Genomic DNA, 14,279 nt, shown 5'->3' on the forward strand with positions numbered 1-14,279 from the left:
GTACCTCACTTAAGGCCACGGCCAATTCCTTACCTCTTCCTTGTCTATTCCTTCCGATCTTCCCATCCCTCCACAAGGCCCCTGTTCAGCATAGGAGGTGAGGCGAAGTACTAGCCCTCCTTCCCAGTTATATCCCCTCGACCCATAGTCTCACGCTCCGAAACACTGCCCTCGAGGCTGTAGAGGTGGGATCGCTCACTGAGTCCGAGAGAAAATCTAACCCTGGAGGGTAAACGGATTACGAAAGAAAGAAAGAAAGAAAGAAAGAAAGAAAAAAAGAAAGAAAGAAAGAAAGAAAGAAAGAAAGAAAGAAAGAAAGAAAGAATATTAGTTAAAATACGAAACAATGAAAACAGGCAGTTCTGATCATTTGTCTTCTATAATTGAATAACTCCCCGAAATAAGGATGTAACCAACAAATTACAATTAACATATTAGTGAAAACAGGGTGTATCATCACTTATTTATGCTCTGGTGTCATCTTATATCTTACATTTGAACTTCAAGCTGGTTTAAAGTTAGCAGAACTTTGGCCTCCATGGAGGTAAGGACGGAATATCAGTCAAGATGGTGGGCAGTGCTTGTTTTAGTTCATCATAAGGTGTAATAGACCATTTAAATAAAGGCCATAGAAGATATCACATCCGTATTTTGAAACATGTTATTGACTGTCATTGTTGTTATTTTGATTATTACACTAATATTATTCGCTATCATTTTTGTTCCAATTGCAAGTATAGGATTTCGCTTCCAGTCGGTGGATGCATAATGGGTCTCGACCCTTAAGTGGCCACGGCTGGTCCGTGGTCCAACAACTCTGCACTCTGACCGACCAACCGAGCAACGGAGGGGTGGCCACGGCTCTACCGTGGCTCTACGCCTCTGCATTCAGGAGACGGGACAGGGCTATACCTCATGGGGGGCCCCAACCGTCGACTGTCCTAAGAATGGTTTTCCGTGGTTATCCATTCTCCTGTACTAAGGCGAATACAGCGACAGTTCCTAGTATAGGCCACGGCAGCCAAACCTCTCACCTTCTCCGAGCTTCTCCTTCACAGCAAACCGAGCTCGATAGCTGCAGTCGCTTAAGTGCGGCCAATATCCAGTATTCGGGAGATAGTAGGTTCGAACCCCACTGTCGGCAGCCCTGAAAATTGTTTTCCGTGGTTTCCCATTTTCACACCAGGCAAGTGCTGGGGCTGTACTTTAAATAAGGCCACGGCCGCTTCCTTCCCACTCCTAGCCCTTTCCCGTCCCATCGTCGCCGTAAGACCTATCTGAGTCGGTGCGACGTAAAACAACTAGCAAAAAAAAAAAAAAAAAAAAAAAAAACCTTCACAGCAACAAATCTCCCAGCCTGAGAGACGGCATCACCGTCTAAGAGGCCCGCATCTCCCTTCAGGGGAGGAATGAAAACATATTTTAGTAGTAGTAGTAGTAGTAGTTTCGCTTCCGTTATGTACAAATGTAACACATACCTGCAGATTAACCTCCACTGTATCACTTTAAATTCATATGTTATTTTTAAAACTTGAGTGATAGCATCCCCGCCAAGAAGTCGAAAAATTTAAGAAACGAGTTTTCCAGTTCCGGAGATGCACATGACCCTGAGGTTCAATCAGCCTACACCAAAAATGAGTACCAGGTTAATTCCTGGGGGCAAAGGCTGCCAGACGTCTGCAAATTACAATTAGTGTTTTTTGAACATTTTAATCTTAAATCTGGATATGATTCGTTCGCTCCTTGGGTTCCTATATAGGAATTTAAGAGGATTTAGTCCACGAGCAATAAGATCAGCTTACCTTTGCATGGTTCGACCCATACTGACGTATGGTCTACCTGCTTGGCATCCCACAACAGCGGAGAACGTAAGTAAGCTGCAGAGAGTGGTACTTGTACAATGCCGCGCCGAAAGACTATTAACCGTCACTCCCTCCTGCTATCCAATAAGGTTACCTTCCATTGAGTCCGGCTCCATGGCTAAATGGTTAGCGTCACAGAGGTCCCGGGTTCGATTCCCCGTAGGGTCGAGGATTTTAACCATAACTGGTTAATTCTCCTGGCACGGGGACTGGCTGTATGCGCGGTCTTCATCATCATTTCATCCACATCACGACGCGCAGGTCGCCTACTGGAATCAAATAAAACATCTGCACTAGGCCACTCCGGAGGCCACATGCCATTACGCCATTATTAACCTTCTATTGAGACAATACCCAAACAAACTGAAATGATCTTTCTCTGGAAATTCCTCTCTGATACTACAGAAATTGCTTCCTTCCAACGACTGTCGCTTGTTTATGACTGGTTGTCGAAGCTGGACATTCTAGTTTAATTACCTCTATATTTTAATTTGTATGTTAATTGTATATTTTTACAGATTATGCTTGTAAATGCCATACGATGATAATAATAATAATAATAATAATAATAATAATAATAATAATAATAATAATAATAATAATAATAATAATAATCACTTAGCTCAGAGAGGCGAAGGAGATACCCTTTGTCCGCCTTTCGCCCGTACCTCTGCCTTTCAGAAGGGTTCATATTGGCATTCAACGAAGCTATCGAACTCGCTGCCAGGGGATGTCAAGAACTTGCCTTTTCCAAAATTTCAAATGTATATAAAGCAAAATGTAATTCAATGAAAGTGCTTCATGTGCCTGTGTGGGTGAATGATAAGATGAATGAAAGGAAGTATGCGAGCACAAGAAAGATCGAATGAATGAATGATTAGTTAACTATCGTTAGACAACATGAACGGGCAGTAGAAAATTAAATATTTATGTATATTTTTGTGTTTTTTAAACTATGCACATAATGTCTCATCTTAAGACAGATCTAGGGAACATTTTACATCGACAGCTTACTTCTAAAACCTCGTATGTCTCCTACGCATTACTTCCCTTAAGGCTGGCCACGCCTCCCGGCCACATATGGATATGCAGTCTATCAGAACAATTTTCATTGTGTTAAATTTCCTATGCTGATGTGTAAAGGAAAATGGACCTTACCATACCGTATAGTAGGGATGTTGTTTGCATCACGTGTTTACGCACTCCTACAGTATAATGCATTTAAGGTTCAATTTCCTTTACACCTTAATATAGGAAAATTAACACAACGAAAATTGTTCTGATGGGCTGCATATCAATATGTGACATGGGAGGCGTGACCAGTCTTAAGAAAAATAATGGGTAGAAAGAGCATTGCGAGATACGAGGTTTTGGAAGTAAGCCGTCGTTTTGCATAGTGCCTGAAGACAAATTCTGACTTCAGGAGATTCTCGTAGGAAAGTGACAGAACACAGGCCATTGGGAAACATTGTTTTATTATGGTATAGACAGCAAGTACACAAGACTACGTACAAAGGACAGGTCTCCCTGGTTACGGACCTTCGAAATAATCACCCAAATCGGTAGTTGATACTCTACCCTGTTTGAAAGTCTCCACCCACCACACCAGTGTTCTATAAGGCATGGCATGCACACCTAATGCTTCGCGCAGCTCTGAATCGCATTAGCGTGCATTTCTGCCGAGGAGAACTACTATTTCAATATACGACCGTTGCTCCTGCATGTTGACTTCCATTTTGTGACGCTCTCACTCACACACTGAAGCTGGGGGCATGCTTAGACGCACACTGTTGTTTACATACACCATCTAGTGGCATCATACACAAGTACTACCGTACGTTTCCAAATGCATATCTTAAGATTTTCCGTGTTGTCTCCAGTTCGCAAGAAAAAAAAAAATAGCTGCCATGACTTATGACTTTACCTACGTATGTGGCGGAAACAATATAATCCCCATGTCCGTCTTTCGAAGCAATATTGAGCAAACAAGAACGTTCCAACGGTTAAAATTCACAACAAATAGAGGCTGTCTTCCATTATGTGATGGACATCCGACGACCATAATTTTTTAGTTTTTGAAGAAAAATCCGTTCCTTTCAGCGAAGTAGAGTGATCGTGTTGTAATCACCATATTGAAGCACACAGCTCCCTCTGAACGCATGATTTCGAACTACACCCATATGCAAGTTCTGCCACCTTCCATATTATTGACTAAAGTAGAGAGTTTAGAAGGCTGAAATCGACATCAGATATGGTTAGCAAGCATGACACAACGGTGGCCATCCTATTTTAATTGTTGAGTGAAAAATACCTCTCATCAGAGCAGTGAATGAATCATCATCACTATTGTGGTGTATGCAATGATATCACATCCATCTATAAGCATAAGATAGAACTCTTACTGCTGACTTTTGGAGTGACATTTAACAGATTTTGATCGTGGATGCTTTGTTGTATGTATTCCTATGTCCGAGATATGACTCAGGTGAGATGCAATTCCGAATGCGTGATTTTTTAAATGATTTGGGAAATGTAACTTTTGTTCATAAGATCTATTAACTTGTTCATTTAAATTTCTAATTACTTTTCTCATAGTCATTTCCACAGTCGAAGACAGGCTTGCATACTAGTATTTATGCAGTAGTAATTGATGACATAAAAGATTCTCTTGCAGTAAGCAGCCGAGAGATAAATCGCATCGATTGAAGCTTTAGGAATACACTGTGATTTATTTTTCCCTAGGGAACAATTTGATAGAGTTATATACCATCAGAAGATAAAAATCTGATTGATTAATACATAACGTATTGTGATACAGGACTCCAGTGGGAGCTATATAACAAATGTTTTTCAGTTACAAACCCCTACAGCAATGTATGGACCTAACTACAACAAGGAAGGACACAGAACATCACACACATGACTGATGGTAAATGCCATATGAGTAATGTACATTAATGAAGATATAAACTAAGTTGAATGGGAAGACGTTGCCGTATACTTTACAGAATCTGTATTATCTACTATTACATTTCCAGAAACGGCAGGTTAGTAAATGACGTAAATTACCTCCTATTTTTACATGAAGTATGCCAGGTAAATGGCCTCCCTTTTACATGAGAGAGCAAACGTGCTTCCGGTTTATAATTGCGTCACAGTACCCACATTTTCATTCACATTTACAGACTTAAGAATGTCAGATTCATAGGCTTGCGTGCATAATTCACACATATTACTGGTGTAGTTAAAAGAATTTCAGTTTCATATAGAAGAACTTCACATTGGAACTTAAAGTGTGTTTAAAACATTAAATATAAAAGTCGTTAAACAAGGAGGATTTTGAAACAAACGGACCTTAGAGTACAATCTTAAGTCGAGTAAACTATTATTTCTGTAGTGAAAATATATAATTTGTAAAATGTCTAAGTGCAAACCGGATTTATTCTTCTTGTCCAAGTTTATGCCACTCAATACCTTCGACATTTAATGAAGTGGTAGTATTTAGAAGGCTGGCACCAAGAAGTCTATTAAATGTCCTGTGGAAATATTTGAGTTGCTGGTGTGCATCTGATAGATAATGATTGCTTTCCCGCTTCGCAAGAGGGAAACTGGTGACTTTTGCGATGCAAATGTCCATAATGTACACGGTGAATGGAAGGCAATTTACGTGCAACACCTCTAGTAAATTTACTAGCAATTTACTTACTTGTCAAAAATGCAAACAGGCCCTCTTCGAGGCCATTATACATCACTCTAAACTTACGTTACTCTATACTATTATTTAACAATGACAATGCCCATTCATTGAATAGTACCGCATATTTAGGGGTTACATTGGATTGAAAGCGACAGAAAGCTAACTGAAGTTAACTATAAACTGCATTGTCCAACATAGGAGGATTGTAGTGGTGTCTCAAAGGTGCACTAGCGGTCAGTGTCTTGGAAAATTGTAGCAATCGAACTGATGAGCCCACTGCTATACTGAGGCGAAACGCTGGTAATTTCACGACTGAAAAAGCCTAAAGAGATTACATGTTTTAACATTTGCAATCGATAAAATTAAATTGTTGTTTCCTTCTGGGAACTTTAATTTTTGATGATATGAAGTTAAGCAGTTTTTGCATAGTCCAGTAGATGGAACTTCAATGCATGCCGAGAACAATTTTCATAGATACCCCCCCCCCATTTTGGTTACTCTGTTTTCATCTGTTAATTCTTGTGACCATAAGCTATTCAAAAAGTAGTTGAAGTAATTCATCAACGTGATATACTATTGTATGAATGGCAGGATATTATTGGAGGAATACCCCCCCCCCCAAAAAAAAGAGATTGGGTAATTTTTCGAATTCTAGAACTTGAAAGGAAATTGTAGAATTGAAGCCACTTAATGTAACTTCGTACACAGTTTTTGCTGTTGTAAATTATATTTTGTTGATTAGATTGTTGTACGATTTGGATTAGAGTTTCACTGTTTGATTCCATTCAAATTATTCTCTCTTTCCTTAACATTTGTTATTTCTCATGCGAAACCTTATATTATTATTATTATTATTATTATTATTATTATTATTATTATTATTATTATTATTATTATTATTATTATTATTATTATTATTATTATTATTATTATTATTCATAATTTCTTGCCATACAATTGGCCCTTTCATACTGTAACCTTGCATCTGGTCACACTATTCATTGAAATATACGGAAATATAAGCAATGATGACAAATTAGCAGTTCATATTGACGGTCAGTAAGCAATCCTTCATTTTCACTCCCTTTCTGGCTCTTCCTATTCGCACGACGTTAACCATTACCATCACATGCATATATGCCATACAGATGTCACACCGATTCGGCCCAAAATTTGGCCACTTCAAGAGCATTTGGATTGGCCAGCACCAAGTATTCCATTGTGCAGTTTGATGGACACAGGGGGCAGCATAGCAGGTGTTCGGTTGTCTGAAGTTCACCACAGTCACAAAAGGCCGTATCAGTGGGGAAGTTCCATTTTTGTAGATTCGTTCTGCTTCTACCCACTCCAGATCTAAGTCTGTTTAAGGAGCTCCACGTTAACCAGCCTTCGGTGTGACTGGGAGGCAACACTTCCCGTGGTACCATCCATTTCAAGAGGCCAGGGGTCTTTTGTTTCAATTTGGTAATCCTGACTTCGTCCGATGATCCTTCCGGGTGTTCTGAAGATGTTAAAAAGGCTTTCCTGGACTTCAGTCTTCGTTGGGCAGGTTGGTATCCAAAGAGTGGATGTGAAGGCATTAGATTTGTTTTAGCAGCAACCTCTCTCCTGACATCACAAATAATAATAATAATAATAGTAATAATAATAATAATAATAATAATAATGCCAGGCTGAGAGGCTTAGAGGGTTGAGGCGCTGGCCTTCTGACCCCAACTTGACGGGTTTGATCCTGGCTCAGTTAGGTGGTATTTGAAGGTGCTTAAATACGTCAACCTCACGTCGGTAGATTTACTGGCACATAAAAGAACTCCTGTAGGACAAAATTCCGGCACTTCGGCGTCACCGAAAACCGAAAAAGTATTTAGTGGAACTTAAAAGCCAATAACGATAATATTAACACTATTATTAATAATGTTAATAACAATTAATAAAACAATTGAAAGTAAATATTCTTCAGTTCATCCCAGATGTTTTGAAATTTTGAGTTCACTAGAGCCACACTTGCTCATTTTGAGATTTAGCTGGAAATTCAAGCCCGGATGTTATTCCTCCCACCAGGTGAATTTTCTACTACCAGATAATTCTTGTGTTGCTGGTGCCTCCGGCGCTTCTCTCACACTATGGTGGGAACACGGGTGTGATATCTTCCGAATATCGTCGTTGCCGGGACAAAACCTCCTATGTGATAATATTTTTGGAGATGTACTGACCCGCAGCACATACCGACGGCTTACTTCTAAAACCTCGCATGTCCCGATGCTCTTACTACGCATTATTTTCCTTAAGGCTGGCCACGCCTCCCGGCCACATATGAATGTGCAGTCCATCAGAACAATTTTCATTGTGTTCAATTTCCTATGCTGAGGTGTAAGGGAAAATGGACCACCATACCGTATAGTAGGGTTGTTGTTTGCATCACGTATTTACGCACTCCTACAGTATAATGCATTTAAGGTCCAATTTCCTTTACACATCAGCATAAGAAAATGAACACAACGAAAAGTGTTCTGATGGGCTGCATATCAATATGTGGCTGGGAGGCGTGACCAGTCTTAAGGAAAGTAATGGGTAGAAAGAGCATTGCGAGATACGAGGTTTTAAAAGTAAGCCGTCGATACATTATGAAGATCGAGAATGCCTTGACGGTATGCAAACAATATTGCACCTTAGATAACAGAAAATTACCAGTCAAAGTTCTAAGCTAAAATATTTCACATAGGAGGTTTCGTCCCGGCAGCGACGATATATTTACTTTGCCCACATTTACGACCTGATTCCCTTCCTGATTTCAACCCTTTGTGGATGGAATAATTCAGCTGTTGATGTTTCTGTGGTGGCCGTCAGTTTTGTATTCTGTGTGTAAATGAAAAGGGTGTATTAACAGAAATAACCAGTCCCAGCCAGACGTGTCTAGAATCCCTGACCCAGCCAGGAATCGAACCAGGGACCTTATTAACCGAAGGCTCCTATGATGACCAATCAGCTAAGAAACTGCATAGTAATAATAATAATAATAATAATAATAATAATAATAATAATAATAATAATAATAATAATAATAATAATCATAATCATAATAATAATAAATAATAATAATAATAATAATAATAATATCCATTGTTTAAACGTGAGAGATCGAGGCGAGATGTACCACGCTTGAATTTGAGGAACATCATGCTGAGCAAGACATATCTCCCGTGATTTATGGCAGAGTCATACGAAAGCTGGTGAGCACTTCCATAAATCTCAGAACTCTTATCCTGAAGTGACCAACTGTATTTAGAAAGAAAGGCCGTCCCTGTGCGCGTACGGAAGTTACAATGGGTCAAATATGAGCGAGGAAAAGGAAAGAGGCTAAGAAACGTCTGTTCGTGGAGATACAACTGCACAAAAACTCGGCGAAAACGAGATTTTGGAAGAGAGAATACGGAAAAATGAGGAAAAAACAATAAAAAAGCAATTGTTCGTCTGTCCCAGCACTTTCTTCGTAACACAGTTTTCTCAAATGTACACGATATGATATGTTTGTTCATTTACATGTAGAAATCACCGAGATGAATCAAACAACACTCACACGACATACTAAAGTGCAGTGCTCCAGAGCTACACTAACAGATAACCTCGCACAACGGCGATTTCAGCGATGGCAGCGCTATTTTATCACCTAGTGTCATCATAACGAGGTAAGGTTCTTGTTCCTAGGCACATTAGGGATTCATACCGAACACTGTCGTCTCACGTATTGTCTAGAAGTTATTTCGATTTTTAAATTTTCAAATTTTTAAAATGATCCCCGAATCAAGTATTATTTGTAATTATAGACGTTCTCTACGTCAAAATTTATGATAACCACTTTTTGTTTACTGCAAAGTCAAAGATTTAACACCTTCAAGGCCAGCTTCATATCGATGGCTTACTTCTAAAACCTCGTATCTCGCAATGCTCTTTCTACCCATTATTTTCCTTAAGACTGGTCACGCCTCCCAGCCACATATTGATATGCAGCCCATCAGAACAATTTTCGTTGTGTTCATTTTCCTATGCTGATGTGTAAAGGAAATTGGACCTTAAATGCATTATACTGTAGGAGTGCGTAAATACGTGATGCAAACAACAACCCTACTGTACGGTATGGTAAGGTCCATTTTCCCTTACACCTCAGCATAGGAAATTGAACACAATGAAAATTGTTCTGATGGACTGCACATTCATATGTGGTCGGGAGGCGTGGCCAGCCTAGAGGAAAATAACGCGTAGTAAGAGCATCGGGACATACGAGGACTCATGTGGGTATTGTGATAGACTGTCCTTTCAGACTTTTAACAGTGAAAATGAAACCAAAAGAAATAAAATACAGTATAAGAAGAGAGCAAAGTGCACGATTTACGGGTGGAAGCAGTTTATTCAATGTTGAAGGACACTGAGAAGTCTACAAAAACAAAACCTACGTTGTCATATGCACAGACCACCAGCAAGTACTGTATTGTTCTACCCTTCACCATTCTGTAGTATTCTATCAACATCAGCTGTCAACTTACAATAAAGCAATACATAATGTTAGTGACAATAATGTGTGGAAAATGCAGTCGGATGTGGATCAGCTGAAATTATCTCTTGCCTCCTGAAGTATACAACTTCTGAATTTTCAGTTCTAAAATCGAGTGAAGAATGAACTTTAGTGGTGTGGTCTGATTGATGTACAGGAAAGAATAATAACTGGAAAACTATTGTTTCCTATCAATATCTGCTGAACTTGAAGTTCTTCACATCTGTGGAACAAAAATTTCTAATGACGGGCCACAGCATTTTGCTTTGTGATCGATATTTTGCATTAATTGAGAGAAACAAGAACCACCTCGAGTACGAACCATGTGAATGGGTCCAGGTAGCAGCAACTGAAAGCAACTCGTTTTTGGTTTGCTACATGCAGCAAGATGATTTCAATGATCTCAGCAATATTGAAAAACAAATCCGCAAAGATCCGAAATACAAAATAACGGACTATGTTTGGATGAAGATATCCTCAGAATCTTCAACGGTACTTCACTGCCGTAAGAGCCATAACTACTTACAACCTTGGTACTACGCAAACTTAGCGTTACTTTCTAGATGTAAAACCAACATCTCAATTCCGCATGTCATAATAAGCTTGGATAGCCTACACATACTGTATGAAGACACATTGCTGTATCTGCGTACAACAAAGCCAATTTGCTAGACATGATTGTGTTGATACTGTAAACGTTCCTAACTCGCTGACTTTCTTTTGAAACATATAAAACTGCATTGAAATTGAAAATTATGAAATTTAATATTCATTAAATAAAATACACAATCGTCGAACCTTGTACTCACACTTACTTCTTACCTGCTTACTTACACATACGTTAATTGATGGGCGCCAGCTACCACCTAGTGCAGCAATAATGGAATGAGAATCTTGACTATCTCTAGGGTGTGGGGTAATAAGTTTACTTTTGACAACATACCATATAAGTTCTGGGAAAAGGAGATTGGCGTTAGGTTTCCCCGTTAAATTAGGGATTAAGTGATCATACTCTGGAAATGACACGAAAGATTAATTTGATAGAACAAAATATATTCTTGAAATAATTTCAATAAAAAAATAATAAGTCTTGTTGCGAAAAAAACAGATGTGAATATGCAATTATGACATTGCAACTGAAAGAAACTAGACATGAATTTGAATTCTTCTTGACCGGACATTTAACAATTTATACGAAATATATCCCTCACTGGTTCACTTGACTGTACCTTTAACAGCTTGAGTGTAATTACGACGTACTCCTTAGATCTGATGTTTACTGTAGATGTGTCACGCCTAATTTGGTGATGTATCCATGTGACTGCTTCTTCTCCATATCATATGATTTCTTTGTAAGTCTGTATGGTATGACTCCATTGCAAGTGTATCCTTCTATGACTCCATCACTGGTTCACCATCCACTTCTTCTCTCTTCACCTTACGTTTGACTAATGACTCCCGTTGACTGACTGAGGCTACTCCATCTCGTTCACTTAATGGCCAACTGTGCCTCTCCTTCCAGTAGAATAATGACTGACGCTACAAGATGCAGCTCCCTTTTATATACGTTAGGTTGACGCACCTACGTAATATCCAGAAATAACGATGACCTACTCCGACCTCGCTACACATATTACCTACAATGGTGAAATAGCCCTGGACTCCCCAGGTAAATCTAAGGCCGTGAGCGCATCGCTAAATGCTCACGATGACGTAGCCATTACGTAGCGTTGACTTGGCAGAAACGCCAGCAGTATTGCACAATGTAGCAATGTCACATCCAACATCTGATATCCAGCAATTCTGACTGTACATGTCTTGAGTGTTATTCTACACACACGTATATATGCATACATTTAACTACAATCATGCAAGCGACAAGCATTGCAGAATTGAATTGAATAAGAATGATAATATAATAATAGTAATCTCACAGATAAAATAATAATAATAATAATACGGACATAATAATAATATGAATGATATAGGTAATAATAATAATAATAATAATAATAATAATAATAATAATAATAATTATTATTATTATTATTATTCAGATATCATTTTGTTACGAGATTTGAACCGTTACAATACATTCCTGAAAAATATTGAGGTTTTTATGAGAACCTGAAGACAAAGTTAAGTGACAATGCAACACTTATTCATCATTGCAAAACATTCTTGCAACAATATTCCTGGTGTTCAGTGAACTCTGTTAAACAATGGAAAGCTCTAACAATGAGTAATGCAAATCAGAAGTATCGTTTCTGTTTCATTCTTTTTATACAGAGTGTAAAAGTAAATAATATTAAAAGCTATAAATATTTTCAGTAGTATAAACTTGTAACCCGCAAACATGCTCCACTTCCGTTATAGTTACAACCTTTCTGCATGAACATCCAACGCTTATCTCTTAATCTTGAATTAAAAGTCGCACATTGTCAAATACTTTATGCACTGATAACTAGTAAACTCATTACACTAATTATCAATGGCATAATAAGCATTCACAAAAAATCGCTTGTTTATTTGTTTCTTTTCTCTGCTGAAAAATTTGCATTTTGAGGATTACAAAGTTTTTGCCGGCAGGTATTCAATTTTAAATTTAAATTTTTCACTTGCAGCCGTCTATTAATACATATAGGCTGAACGATCCTCTTACAGACAACCCTCTAGTTACTGGCACTGATTACCTTGAAGTAGAAACAATCAAGTCACCGTAATGTTGGTTGTCCTACAGCTTTCAACAATTCAAGCTACTGTACTTTTTTGTATGCTAATTGTTTTAGTCATAAGACTATGTTTTCGTTCTTTGTTTCAGTCAATTTGTAAACGTATTGTATTGTTTCTGATTAGAGAGTTCCTTCGTAGTGAGTTAAGTTCATTAGATATAAAGTCATTTGATCATTATCATTGCTAATGTCCCGACTCTCTATGTACACTCGCATGTAAACCAAAGTATAAGCACGTTCTCTAAATTCACTTCTTAAATTGTGATCTTAATAGTCGTATCTTAGAGAAGGAACCCTATTTAACGTACGAACATACAACCCCCCTTAGAGCTCCAGATTAGAAAATCTTACCACGCAGAATAAATTCTTAGAGACGTGACAGTAATAATATTTAACAGGGTGTAGAAGTTGTACTGAAGTCATGCGGACCCTTCTGTAGTCTTCCCCCGCATGTAATTCCTCCCCTCACTTTACCTCTTTAAAACAACCCCGTAGGGATTAAAATACTCCCCTGGTGGTTTTTCTCCACGTCGTTAACAATCTCCACAGTTTTCTATGCAAATGCAGCATAAGAAAGGCTAATGAACAGCGCTCTGGTTGTTACGATAACGTTACCTTGGATATATTCTAAATGAACTTGGGCTTGAGTTGTGATGATGACATCTGTATCATTTCATGAAATTACTCCGTATTTTCATTTTCCCAGTACATCCAGCTTGCAGTTCAATCTTTAGATAGTATTACATAGTCGGGCGTGTTTTGCTTTTGTCAGCAATATTTCTTAAAGGAAAACCGAGAGAGTGGCTGTGCGGTCAGAGGTACGCAGCTGTGAGCTTGCATTCCAGATATAGTTTGATTTGATTTGATTTGATTTGATTTGATTTGATTTGATTTGATTTGATTTGATTTGATTTGATTTGATTTGATTTGATTTGATTTGATTTGATTTGATTTGATTTGATTTGATTTGATTTGATTTGATTTGATTTGATTTGATTTGATTTGATTTGATTATTTATCATCAACAGAGTTATTATGTCTCTAATTACAAATGATACAATAAATTCAAATAATAACAATATTAACAGCACTTACTACTAATAATAATAACTACTATGCAATATATACATATTTACAAAACACATACGGAAGAAAAGAACAGGAAAACAGAAAAGTGATTATACATTTGAAATGACCCACAGATAAAAGAAGGAAATCGTCGACTAACTTCTAAAACCTCGTATGTTACAATGCTCGTCCTACCCATTATAATTCTTAAGACTGGTCACGCCTCCCAGTCACATATTTATATGCAGTCCATCAGAACATTTTTCGTAGTGTCATTTTCCTGTGCTGCTCTGTAAAGGAAAATGGACCTTATCATACCGTATTGTAGGGATGTTGTTTTAATGGCAAATTTAAGCACTCCTACAGTATAA

The sequence above is a fragment of the Anabrus simplex genome, chromosome 1 (assembly GCF_040414725.1).
Source record: "Anabrus simplex isolate iqAnaSimp1 chromosome 1, ASM4041472v1, whole genome shotgun sequence".
Lineage (NCBI taxonomy): Eukaryota > Metazoa > Arthropoda > Insecta > Orthoptera > Tettigoniidae > Anabrus > Anabrus simplex.